The sequence below is a fragment of the Vanellus vanellus genome (genome assembly GCF_965231255.1).
Source record: "Vanellus vanellus genome assembly, chromosome: 1".
Lineage (NCBI taxonomy): Eukaryota > Metazoa > Chordata > Aves > Charadriiformes > Charadriidae > Vanellus > Vanellus vanellus.
The window spans coordinates 127,627,382-127,641,791 of NC_138905.1; the positions used below are offsets into that span (position 1 = coordinate 127,627,382).

General features: G+C 41.5%; 1 protein-coding gene across 1 annotated transcript in view; it reads right to left on the reverse strand.

The window, feature by feature from the left end:
* The window catches only part of PRRG1 (proline rich and Gla domain 1), a gene marked incomplete at its 3' end in the record, with an annotated part of 31,747 nt that extends 18,595 nt beyond the window's left edge, over nt 1-13,152 (reverse strand). The window contains exon 1 of the mRNA XM_082498433.1: nt 13,076-13,152. The remainder of the gene's footprint in view (nt 1-13,075) is intronic.
* Between the last annotated feature and the right edge of the window lie 1,258 nt (nt 13,153-14,410).

Sequence of the window (14,410 nt, forward strand, 5' to 3'; positions counted from 1 at the left end):
AGCAGCCCACACAGCAGCATTTCAGACACCTCAGTCTTCTGTAAGCTACTGCTAAAAGACATTGCTTTAGGTTAGACAGTATCACTATGCTTTGGGAACTCAAATTTGGGGTATTTAACTTGATAATCCATTTAAGTGTTGACACAACAAAACCCAATTCCTCTCCTTTTTCAAGTGGGAATGGTGAACAATTAAATAAAGCTTTCACAGTAGGATGTATTTTTATTCTGATTTTGTTTGGACACAAAACTAATGATACTGTGTTACTTACCCATTCCAGCTTCTGGAACTTTTAACTAAATCTGACACTGAGACTTCTTCTTCTGTGCTACCATAAGTTTTCCATGAAAATCAACGACCAAGAAGAACAGAGGAAACCCATTAATGTTCTCACTGAAGTAAAGATGGGGTTTACTAATTGCGGCAGTATCTCAGGAAGCACGGTGTCTTGGGCAGCTGTAAATCATTATCCATTTTCACCGGCAGAAAGTAGGTAGTCAGAAAGCATACACCAGGCTCGGGACCAGCCACAACCTGTACAGACCTTTGCAAGCTGGCAAGTCAAAAAAGTTGGAGACTAAAATAGGGAAAGAACACAGCCAGTGCATGAAAAGTATCACAATATTGTGGTGGTTTGGGTTAGGGTCACAGGAATAAGCATATTAGAGAACGGAGGACAACTTAGACTAATAAAGTGCGAAAGGGCAAAAGGTAACAGAGACAGGACAATAGCTTCATTATAGTTCTGGTGCTCACTGACCTAATTACTGTTCAAGTGTCAGCTTCCAAATCAAACTCAAGTTGTTAGCTACTTTGATATTATCTATTCTAATTTAGGCTTGAATAGCTGGACTCTTTATCTGAAGCAAGTACAGTGGTCATGAATAATAACCTCTAAGTGCACTATGTTTATCTCTATCCATGACTATACTTAACATTAGCCAGGAATGCAGAGCCATAGGAGTGAATCTAAAGAACAAAACATTTGGTGCTGAGGACCCGATATTAACACACATTGAGAATTTTACTTTGGGGTAACTCTAATTTGATTCTGTGAGCTGAACACTGCAGCAGCGGGACTACAACAGGTATGCTCTTGGAGCGTATTTTCTGGTTTACTTTCATCCTAAAGTAATTCAGTCTGAGTGCTCTGAAATGATTCTGCAACACAAACCGAAGCACAGTAACTGGCGACAATTGGGAGTTTTGCTTCCAAAGCATACTCTTAATCTGAACCAAAATACTACTGCAGATATACCCAATGTGTACTGTATGACTATACTCAAACTACTAAGAAGCTGTGAGGAAGGAAGCTCTAAAACGATTCCTCAGCAAAGAACCAAAGGTTGTTATGGGGTGACAGTGAATATTTGGCAAAACTTACCATGCAGCTACAAAATTACATTGACAAGTTGACAAAAACGGAGGCAAGGTGAGGCTCTCCCTCAAGCAAAAAAAAAAAAACAAAAAACAAACCAACCAAACAAAACCAAACTCCAGAAACAAAAAATCTCACCACAGCAAAGGAGATTTCTGAAGCAGCCTATGCGCTTGTCTTGTCTTCAAATACTGTGTTCTTACTACGGAAATTAAATACTGCTCATACACAGGATACCACAGGGCCCAATCTAAGAGCTAATTGATCAGAGACATATATAGCTAAACTGGAAACTAGGAGACAACCTAGCCAACCCTCTTGTCACCCAAAAAACTCCACAAACAAAAAAGCACGTTCCACACACAAAAAGTGGAAACTTGCAATTACAGACTACAAAATTAACATCCAGTTTGTGATCACTGTTCTCAACACTTTGGAGAGGAAGTTATTGAAAGTATTATCAGCTTCTACAATAACAAAGTAACACACAAAGTCAATACACAATAAGCCAGGGAATCTACACATTTACAGGTGGCTGAAGTTTTAAATAATGTATTGATAAATTCTTATGTTATATTAATAAAGTGACAGCTGCTTATTGAATAGCTATCATGGTTTGTTTTTTTTTTAATTTATAGTAAGATAAAACAACCAATGCACCTGCTAGCCATTTTCAAGAAAAAAAAAAACAAAACGTGAACTGTATCAGAATTGCTGTGGACTGTTTTCTTTATGGCATGTTTTCACTCACAGCCTCCCTAAACTCTAAGAAGCTTTGAATGTGCACTCATTTTATTTTCCTTCCATGTTTTGTCCCCCTGTTTTCATACAAATGAAAAATACAGCATATGTTTTGTAAATTAAAAATAAGCCAACTTTCATTTTGCAGTTCAGACCATCTCCTGATGCTTTACAGACAACAAACTGAGCAACATTACTCAGAAGCTCTCAACTCCAGTTGGAAACTGGATTGTATATGGATTAAAAATTACATGCTGCTTTTATTTAGAAAAAAAGAAAAAGAAAAAAATCCTTTGTGTTTAAATAATCACTGTATAACAAACCACTCAGTTCAGAGAAGGCAGGCATTCAGCTGATCTAATCATAACACACACAGCCTGTCCAGATAAGTTGGTCTCTTGGCTACTTACCTCTGACTAGAGAAGAGAAGATAAACACATTACAGCTAACCATTATTTCTCACAACATGAGAAACAGAAGGGTACCCGCTGACATAGGTGTAAATAAATCAAAGGAAGTGAATTTTCACATAGTGCCTAAATTATGGAACTTGCTGCCATAAGATGCTGTTCAGGACAGAAGTAGAAATAGGTTTCAAAAACAGAAAGGCAATCAATGAGGGAGAGGTTTGGTGATTACTGTAACACAATTCTCCAGATGCATGCTCTATCCCATGAAGCTTCCAATCTACTGATAACCAGGACTTTACCAGGGAAGGCTCACTCTGTCCATGCTCTGCTCTAAGACTTTTCCTATAGTGTCTCCTGCCAGCTGCTGGCACAACACACAACGCCAGGCTGCCTTTTTGGCTGATTCGGTATAGCAGTTCTTACTTATGTTCTCCAGTATGCTAAAATGGCTAATAATTTCGCTTCCAACAACCTTCACATTATTAATATCTCGTTTAGCATATTCTACAGTTTGTGGCCAGACATAATTTCCCAAATTTTTCAACCATTTGCTAAAGTTCAAGAGCCAGCTGACCTTCAGATTTTAGTATTACACAGTTGTTTTTCAAAGAAAGCATGTATTATTATATACACACGAGACACCACACATACCTTTTATTGGTAACTACCTAGCTATGAAAGGAGGGAAGCAATCCAGTGACCCGTATGAAATGAGTAACTATATCCAGTTCCTCTCCAAAGTGGTTTAACACTGGATTAGGACCAGGGGAGTAAAACTAGCACATAATACAAATCGAGTTGATAGACGGGAAGTGGTCTCTTTAATGGATCCCACTCCCTATCTGTAATCTCCCTTTTTCATCCAGCTCTGGGTCTCCCATCTGCCCCCAAATAACACATCAAAACATTCAGTATAAGCAGAAAGTAGATTATAATCATGCTGTCTGCATTTTAAAAGCAATTTTGTGTGAGGTAGAGGAGAAAAGAAAGAGTACTACCTTTACTTCAGATTATACCTCTCCGCACATGAGAGAGAAGGGCCAAGCAACAGTACCTGGGCAAAGTCCATTCACAAGAATATAATTTCATTGCAGGTACAGTTTGTCCACTCAGCAAAGGTCACAAGATCAAAGCTAAAAATGTACCATTTTTCCTACTTCGAAACTCTCATAGATACTTTCTTCCCCAACACATCTTAAAAAGCAAAAACATGACCCAAATGTCACAAATAATACCTTTATAGATGTTCCAATAACACAAACTGACTGTACAAAATTCAGCCTCCAAGTGTATCAGTCTGTATCCAATATTCAAGTCTCTTCACAGAAGAAAAGAGACTTGACAATATCATACATTTGAAAAAGATTACCTTCAACTCACTGAAGTTTTTCTTGGAATTGTTACAATACTGTGAAGAATAAGGAGAAATTGCTATTTTTAAAAATCAGTTTCCTTTTAAACTACCAGTATTTTTCAAGCAGCTATTAAAAAAAAAAAAAAAACAAAACCTGAAAGATTCCAGATCTCAGAACATGCATTTCTGTAGCCAAAAGAAACCGGGATAATTTCACATTGGCATCTTTGTTTTGCATGCAATAATTTTATACCAAACATAAGCCTACTACTTCATGAAGTTTATTTTGCTCTTCTGTGATGAGGCAAATATTCTGCTCTGTATAGAAACTGCATTTAGCACTTGTTTGGTAGGCCAATGACTTACACCTCATTTAATTTAGAAAAATTAGCCAGAAAACAATAAAAAGCAATTTCTCTGTGAAATGCTAAACCAAGGTAGAGAAATGTGGAAACAAAGCCTTCTCTTCCAAATATTTACGCACCATCAGCATGTTTTAATGCAAGTTTCCACCTTGCCTGTCTTCCCCTGAAAAAAGGCACATATGACAGCATGATATGTTTTAATGGGAATTTCCAGTCAACCAAAAATCAAATTGCATAGAAGAGATGGAAGAGTCATAAATGCATATTTCATCTTATTGAATTATATGCTAACTAGGAAAAAGATAATGAGGCACAACTCCTTTACAGACTTTTATGAAGTTTTCTGTCACACTGGGAAACTGCATAAAGAGAGCACACAGAAAGATATACATCACCAGAATCCACACAACAGCTGCAGTCACTCCTCAGTAAAACAGAAGGCTAAACAGCCCTACAAACCAGGAAAAAAAAAAAAAAAGGATTTTTTTAAATACTGCTATTCCCCTCTCTCACAACACCCACACCCACTTCCCCTCACATCAGCTTTACCTGAATTTCCAAATACGTTAAGCAGCATGCATTATGACTGTCTTTTTTACTGCATTACACCTAATTTTTTTCTAAGTAGGATTTGAACAAACCTACACATAAAAGTACTCCAGCTGATTTACACATTTGGAGTATAATAAAACATGATGTTTTGGCTTCAGCCTTGAAGAAGGGTCAAGGAATTTCTCCTCCCTTCCTACCACTGCTACCCACCCTTTACAGGGGAACAGAGTCCCCAATGTGGGCCGATGCAGTTCTATCCTCTACGCTACAGCTTCGCACTTCTCCCACTGACTGCACTCTCCTCTTCCACCCCTTTGCTCTTGAAGATGGCCACAGAAAGGAAGCATTAACTTCCTAGACTGTATCTGCCACCAAAGCCAACCGATCCGGCAACTAGTTTTGCATCCCTCCTTAGTTACACTGTAGTCTCAGTAACATAGACATAGATTACATTTGGTTTAATACCACTGACATCAAGTATCAATTTTTCTTTTAAATAGGTACAATTCTGTAAGAATTACTAGAAATGCAAGAATTGAAAACTTCAACAGTATTTCTTTTCAAAGGGTGTTAAGACAGTTTTCCTATTTTGAGATTGTTTTCCTTCAGTGAAAGATCTTTATGTCTACCTGGGGTTTCCTCATGTCATTTAGTCCAACAATTTTACTCATTGGTCCTTTCCAATTAACTACTACAAAGCAGTAGAAAACATTAAATTCATGGAAATGTTCCTAAAGAAAGGACACTAGTATAGAGGATGGAGGCATTCTGAACATTGTAACTCAAGAAAAGACTGAAAGACAAATTAACATCTAATTAACATTTGTCATTACAAAGAAATAAATACCATGGTAAAGTTTTAATTCACAGCTTACAACTGATCAACCCCACAGCATAAATCCATAGGAAACAAAGCTGCATGAGTTCCAGGAGTCACAAAACTACCAGTATCAGGGCATACTTATGAAGAGTTGTCCACACTTTCCAGCACTGTGAAAACACTGGAGCAGCTCCCAAAACTTAAACAGTAATTTTACTGACGCTCTCCTACTCCTTATGAAGTGATGCAGTACAATACCCGTTCTGCCTGTGAGTAGCAAGCACAAAAAAGTATATAACAAAAACAATTCACAAGGATCTTAGCTTTAGAAATCAGTTTTAAAAGAGTTAAGGCAAGAAAAATTTTACACATATTGAAGTTCCTAACAGTGACAAGCCAAATTAATGCGTCAAATTTGTGTGTAATTAACTGTATTTGAAGATATAATTTATCTTAGTTGTGTCAAAGCATATACAGAGTTAAAATACGGTTAATTCTCGAAAAATTCATTCACAACTGAAAGATCCTCTAGAGGATCTAATATGTCTAACATTTCTTCTTGACAGATTTAAAGGGTGTTCCTCCCCAACCCCAAGAAGCTGTATACCTACTCCAGCACCTAGAGAACGTAAAGGTGTAGAGGAGTCTTCTAATGGAAACAAATACATCACTGGTATTTTTTAAATCTGGTAGTTTTGCCCTATTCATTTACATACATAATACATTGCGGAAGTCACTGGAGAACCTTCCTAGACATGCTGCCCACCAGCTGGTGCATGTCCACCTTTTGTATTTCTGGTGTAGATCACTTCACCCCCACAAAAAAATTTCTAGAACCATAGAGTACCTCAGGTTGGAAGGAACCTCAAAAGATTATCTGGTCAAACATTTTGTGGGAAAGGGAGCCCAAACAAGGTTATTTAGCACCCTGTCCAATTGCATCCCAGAAACCTCCAGTGATGGGAACCTCACCATGTCCCTGGAGCGGTCGTTCCCGTGAGTGATTGTTCTCACTGTAAAAAATTTCTTTCTTAAATTGAGATGAAAATTTTGATCAAACCTTGGCCAAGAGTTCTTAAAGAACAGGCATAGTGAAAGTGCTTTGATACTCCTGTTTTTCCAAGACTACTGCAGATCTGATGAGCTTGTAGTTGGGCACTTCTTTACAGTTCGTCATAAGTGGTCTTTCCGTAAAAGATGAGTTTGTTCACTCTTCTCACTTTCTGAGTCTGACCCCAAGATCTGTTCACCAGATTCTTGGCCCTCTTGAGGGACTTCCTTGTATCTTCCCCCTTGAGCAGTTTGCTGCTGTTCTTCAAAGATGTCAGCAGAGAAAGATCACGGAATCATGGAATCTTCAGAGTTGGAAGAGACCTCTAGAGATCATCTAGTCCAACTCCCCTGCCAAAGCACATTACTCAGGACTGCATCCAGGTGGGTCTTGAAAATCTCCAGAGAAGGGGACTCCACAACCTCCCTGGGCAGCCTGTTCCAATGCTCTGTCACCCTCACCATAAAGAAGTTTTTCTGTGTATTTGAACGGAACTTCCTATGTTCCAACTTGTGCCCGTTGCCCCTCGTCCTGTCACTGGGAACCACTGAAAAGAGTCTGGCTCCATCCTCCTTCAGCCGACCCTTTAGATACTTGTATGCCATAATAAGGTCTCCCCTCAGCCTTCTCTTCTCCAGGCTAAAGAGTCCCAGCTCTCTCAGCCTTTCCTTGTAAGGGAGATGCTCCCAAAAGCATCTCTTGCTCCAAAGAGCAAGATACTGTAACACTGCCACTTTACTGATAGTTCTGGAGTCAGCACTTAAATCAATCTCAGCTAAAGGTACTGTCCGAGCAGGCAGTCCCCCCCAAACAACCACATTGCCCCACTCCCTCCCTTGAGTCAATACAAGGTCTGGCTGGTAGCCCTCAAGGCCATCCAGAGGTAGCTCAGTGGAAAGCCTTTTGGATGCATGTGTGTCAGTATGCTTGTTTTCGCTTGACTGGTTTAATTTTAAAACAAATCAGCTCCCTGGTTCAGTTGACTGCACTACATTAAGTGTGCTAGTGACAACAGAAGGGAAGCAGTCAAAATGCAAAAACCTAGTAAGGATGAAGGGCAAAAGCAAGAACTCTTGTTTTCAGGCAGCAGGACAAGCTTAGATCAGTTAAGCTGCTTAAAAAGCCACACAGTCAGTTCTCCAGATTAAGCCATGCCTTTATTTTGCTGCTGCCTACAGCTCTGATAACCAACAGTAGCAAAGAGAAAAGAGTACAGTGAGTCTGTTTCACTTCTGATACTCAGAAGTGTTCAGCAGTACTGAAATAAAATGTTACAGACTGTGCTAATTTCAGCTGCCACAGGGGAAATCTATAGGAAGACAGGCAAGAGAGTTAGCTAATAATTCTGCTGTTGAGACCTCATTCAACCCTTCCTTATAGCCATGAGAATGAAGACTAGGGACAGAAGGTGAAGAGAATGTTGCTTCTCCTCCCAGCTTTATTTGGCAAATAATTTGAAGAGTAATACTCTGCAAATAAAAGCTGAAGAGCACACACAAGGTCAGTAAACAGCACACTGTTAAACCTGGAGGTACAGGCAGGTGCAAAAGTTCACATGTCTGATGAAGCCACTATTTCTGAGTTTTCCTGGTACCATTCCCATAAACTGCTTCACACCAGTGAGCTAACAAAATCACACTTTTGGGGCCTAAAAGGAATCATTCTTCAATGGTGAGTTGTGAACATGTAGAAATATAGCTAATTATAATAAATATTACACAGTGTAGGCAGTTGTATTAAACAGTTAATTTAGCAATAGGGATTTAATGAAGAATGGCTGCAAAGTGAATCTTGACACTGGTCCATGGCATTCATTCTTATATTACAGGAAAACAAAGAGCTCAGTAAAACAGGAACATCCACAATTACAATAGGGTATAACATCTTGGTATAAACACGAAAATCTCATCTACCCTACAGTTCTGGCAAATATAGAAGTGCTGCAGTTTCAGGCAACAAAATGAATACTTCACCAAGATTAAGAAGTTTTATCTATGATAAACTATTCCAATACTACCTTTCACATGGTGTCTCTCTGGATTTTAGTATCACTTCATCTGAACACTGTTGGAGTAATCATATTGGTGCAGGCTGACCACTACACTGAAAAACTGAAAGTATGTTGAGTGTGTGAACTTAAAACATGAGACACCAACTTTAAAAAGTTATTTCAGAAGTGACATGAGGAGGTTGATTCAAATGCTTTCAAAGAAACACTCCACTGAGCAGGTACACAACACAACGTAATGTATAAAATGTGAGTGATTTCAAACTTTCAATATGCAATTGCAGAATAGTCTGCTCTTCCCCATGTAAAGACATCTACCCTCAAAAAAAAAGTTACACAAAGCAGTATTCTTATTCGAAAATAGGCAACACTTCTGGTGCTACTATATTGTTCAGGAGTCTAAGCCCTGGATGCTAACTCCAGTATGTTGGGCTCTGCAAATATGTTTCTTGCCTGATTTTACAAGTGTATTTCTGAACAGATGCATAACTTTTACCCAAAGTTAAAGATATTTACACAATGATCATCTGTCATTAAAAATAAATGATAGTTTGAGATACGCAGAAATTGCTTTCAACGCATACATCTCCTTAGCAAGCCAAAACACATGGTATGATTTTAAGTGGTTAGTATGTAATTTCTTGAAATTCCAGTATGAAGACAGGCTTTGCTTTTGAAATGTACCTATTTTAATAATGTTATTCAGCTATGTTGATTAAACACAGATCACTTGATAATCAGTACCGTCAAAACTGTTGTCAACAAGAAAATGGGCTAAGCCTATTTCAGGCCTCACAAATGTATATCAAATTTTACTTAACAAGAATCAGTAAACAAAGGTAAACAAGGAAAGGGCTGGGTATTGTCAGATTAGATTTTAAAAGGTTAAATACTTACCGACATCTGAACTCAAACACAAATAGCTGGCAGGAGAACACATATTAGACATTAGGTCATTTAATCCACTCCCTTGCCAGTTCTGTATTGTTCTCTACTGCACATTCTAAGTGCTTTTTTTTTTTTTTATAATGTGGAAGAGGAGAGGAAGCAAGGGATAGGGGGATAAAAGTAGATTGTCTTTGGAGGCTGAAGAAAAAAAAAACCCCAAACATTAAATAAACACAAGCCAGAGAAAGACAGCATCCTGGAAACACAGCTGATACAGCAGGATGAAAAGCAGCAGAGAATTTCAGAATCGAGCTGAGAAACTGAAAGCAAAAGCTCTTAATAGGATGGTGCAAGAAAAGAAAATTCTTGCCTACAAGAACCTGGTGTCATTTGAAGAGTAAATGGGAAGAAATGAAGCATATAAGATTTACAGGATTAATGGAAGAGGGAACTGGTGAGGGAAAATGGCTTAGGTGTTTTCCAGCACTCATACCAGAGGTAAGTGATAACAACTGCATCTCTTGTTCCCCTGCCCATCCAGCTGCTTATAAGAGCCAAGTACGACTCAAAAGTAAGTATTTTTTTTCCAGCCTGATCAATTCTGTGATCCACCTCGCTAGATGGATATGGAAACAGTTATATTACCACAAGTGAGAGAGGTCACAGAGGTAGGCAGGACACAATGACGGAAAAGAGGATCACAGGAAAAAGGGAGCTGTTTAAAACAAAAATACTTCACAATACTGTGGTTTAAAGTAAGTTAACACTGTTCTCAAGTATGTTTTATCCCTGCTTTTGCCACAGAATCTGTTCATGACTCTAGATAATTTACTTAAAAAAATGCTTTTATTTTAGGAGTGCTACTCCCAAAATCTGAGTGCTTGATTTGCAAAAGCAGCATAGGCTTAAACCAGATACTCAATTTATTTGCACCTATGCACTTGAAATAAACCAGGACACTGAATTCAATGCCCTGAAAACAAATCAGATCCTACCTGGACCAGATTTGGTCTCCATAGTTTTATCTTTCATCCTTCACGTGGAGTGGGAGGATGATTATTTCCTTGTCTTAGAAGTATTTTGTCAATTAAGGGGGATATTTGTCGAGTAATGAAATATTAAGGTGATAAGCATAACAGAAAACAACAAGGAAATTTATAATTCCATAGTCACAGCCAAATTTGAATGCAGATTTGAGTCACATTCAGAAAATAAGCCTTTATGTCACACAACCAAAGCAATGAGGGTAAGATACAACCATCTCATCTCTTAAATACCTTGAGTATAATAGGATTTTTTATGCAACAATGTTATTACTTTATAGAAAACTGTAGTTCAATTTAGATGTATGAAGAGGCTGAAATTAAAGCTAATTAAAAAACTTCAGTTCTCCTCTTCATTTGTGAGTGCTGCTGGAAATGACAATATTAGTATAGTTAATCTAACCTTGTGTAAGTATCTACTTCTAACAAAAGAAAACTGATGCCACCGTGTTATAATCTCAATACCCATATGTGTTGTAACCAGGTGCAATGCTTTGCTGTTTGAGCCAATAAATTACCTTCCAGCATTAGTTGGATGCAAATTTCTGGATGAACTTGCATGAGAAAGGGATAATCCCTGTTCTGCCCTGGGATTTCCTGATATTTGCTAATTCCAAGAAAACACAGATACTCAGGAATCCCAGGCTCTATCCTAATCTGTTCCAGAAAATAAAATTTGCTTGCCTAAAAGAGGTTGAAGTGAGATGGCTGAACAGATGAGTAAAAACTCTCACTCCTCTGTTTCCATACTCACACAGAAATTCTCCATTCCCTCTTCTCTGGCTTCTAATCTCACTCCCCTGCTCGAGCAAGAACTACTCTTGCAAACTCACCCTTACTGGATATGTCTACTCAGACTGCTAGTCACCTCTCGCACTTGTAAACCTCCCCCACAACTGCTTTATCAATGGCACTCCCTCTGTTCAACACAAGACCCAGAATGCGCAACATTGTAGTTGCACAATCTCTTTACACATATATACATTAAAAAACCCCAGTGCTTCTACATACATACCTATTCGTTTATATACCAAAAAAATAAACTTTTCCTCCCAATCACAAATCTTTCCTTGAGCTACCATAAGCATCCCTATGGCTGTGCAGAGAATCAGATGGGAATACTAACTAGGTTAATCAGAAAAAATGTTTAAAAGGTTAGTGTGAATCTGTGGGTAATACTCCATGCCACCTCACTGCACTGCTGTATAAACAATGGTGCCAGCATGCGGATAAGATGGTACAGAAGGAGGCAACAAACAGCAAGACTGCAGAAAAAGTACAACTAGCTTTTTTCAGTGACAGCGCAAGCCTCCAGTAAAAAAATACAAGGTGTAGATTTTAATCTAGAACACCAACATGTGCATAACTGTCCCTCTTCTCTCCCCAGACCTATACATGACAATGGGGTTATGAAAACTTGAGATTCTTTCAAGGGTATTCATTTACTTATAGCCAACTTCCCTTTACTCACTGGCTCCATTCATCTCTGTTTTGCTCCCAACAAACCTAGCCACTGCTTGCTCTTTTGCCCCTCAACAAACACAACACAAACCCAGTTTCAACTGCGATGACACTGAGGCTCCCTGCACCCCTCCTGTTTCCTGTGGATACAAACAAGTTGTTCCCTTGCCAGTGTCAGGCTAGGAGAGGTCCATCAGGCCCCTGGAGAACCACACTCACAGCCTCAATACACCTATCCATGCTCAGCACTTTAAAGCTTCAGCTGTGGCAACTGCCCTGACTACTGCAGATCTAATAGAGAGGGAGTCTTTGGGTGACCCTGCCAAAAGTGAAAAAAGTTTTAACGGGAACATAAAAGCTTCAGATGGTTGTGGTTGTACTTTGTGGTTTTCTTTTGGTGGTGGTGTTTTTTAAAACTTGAAAGAAAAAAATTATTAGCTGCCTATTTTGGAGACAACCACTAACCTCTTTCAAAAAAGCAAGTCCGCAGGATTTTTCCTTTGTTAAGTACAGTCAAAACACTTCCCTCCCTGGCTTAACTGGAAATGGCAGAAACCCCTCGAGAGAAGTTTTCCGGGCGGCCCTCGCCAGCCCGAGCAGCCGCCGGAGCCCAGCAAGGGAAGGAGGGCGGCCGGGGACGTTTCACCCCTTGTCCCCTCTGAAGCCCCACGGCCCGCCGGCCACGCCGGGACCTGCCGGGCGCAGCCCCCCCACGGGACCCCCTCCCCACGCACACCCGCCGGGCAGCGCCCCGGGACAGCCCGCGGAGCCCTTCCCCACCCGCGGGTGTGGGGTGGGCGGCAGCGCCTCTCTCTGTGGGTACCCCCCACAGGCAGGCGAGGGGCCCGCGCCGCGGCTGCCCGCTCCGCTTCCTGGACACCCCGGCCGGGCCAGCTCTCCGCCACCGGCCGCCTTGCGCCCCTCCGCCCGGCCCAGCCCGCGGGACGGGGTAGGAGCCCCCGCGGCGGCGAAGCGCCGCCCGCCCGCCCTGCTACCACACTCACCGCTGCCGCTCGAGGCGGGGATCCGCCGGCAGACGGTGTGCGGCCGGCAGAGGCGACCGAACGCAGCCGGCCCCGCGCTACCGCCGCCGCGCTGCGCTGCCCCCGAACTCTCCGGTCCGCGCCCAGCGGAGCAGGCGACAGCGCCGCGCATGCGCCGCGGGCGGCTGCCCGTGACGGCCGCCAGGGGCCGCGAGCGGCGGAGCGGCCGTGAGGCGAGGCGAGCCTCAGGGCGACCGAGGGGCGCCTGCCCCCCGCCCCTTCACCCGCTGCCCCTTTCCTGCGCTGTGTGTTCGGCCGAGGGCCTCTTCCGAGGTCGCCGAGGGGCGGGCGCCGGCCCCCTTCGCCGGCGTGGGGTGATCCCTCCCGCCGCCCCCCTCGGGGACCTCCACTCGGCAGTCGCGCGGGGAGCCCAACAGACTCTCTTAACGTTCGGAAAGGCGCGCGCGGCGGTGGTTGCCTCAGCGCTGCCCGGCGAAACGGCCCCCAGGGCATTTCCAGTCCTAAAGTTTATATCGGGTTGTCTGCATAGATACACGCAGCCTTTTCTTGTGGTGGGGAAGTCACCTTCCCGGCCATTGTGCCCTTTAATGGAGAGCTAAAAATGACGCGAAAAGTTTGGATTTTCCCCTTTGCTGTGTCCCCAAGGGTGGCTGCGTCGGGCAGTGGGTCGTTTCCCGGAGGTCTGGGCCTTTGGGTGCGCTCGGAGCTCATCCACTGGTAGATGCATTTCTGGAACCCTAAAACCCTAGTGTTCCAAGTTAAAAATTAAGGGTAGGTTAGGTTTTTTTTTTTCATGCTGCTCAGAATTGGTGCTAACTTTTGGTCCTTCATCTGAAACAGAAAGGTTTGTTAGCTTAATTTTGTTGGTTTGTGATGAGAACCTTCATTTTCGCCTCAATGATTTTTAATGGATGCATATGGAAAGAGGATAAAGCTGCTCAGAAAATTCACAGTGAAATAATAATCCCTACCTGACTTCAAAGGTGCTGTTGTTAGTGGTGCAGTGGCCTGGTTATAAATGACTTAGGAATGATTCACAAAAATAACAGCTTCGTTTGCCAGAGGAGAGATTGAGGTCTGAATGGTGTGGAGCGTAAAATACCATTTATTCTGCAAAAATGGAAGTGAAGCTCCCGATAAATATGCAGTGTTTTTTGAAATTTACATTGCTGCTGCCTTCAGATCCAATGCTTTGTGGCTTCATTTTTTAGTGGATTACAATGCTGTATACCAGCACTTTTTACCTTTAATTTTATATTAACAGACACCTGACAATCAGCAGAAATAGCAATGAGGTAATAGTACAGTCACAGGGATGTTTAGCGAACAGAAAGA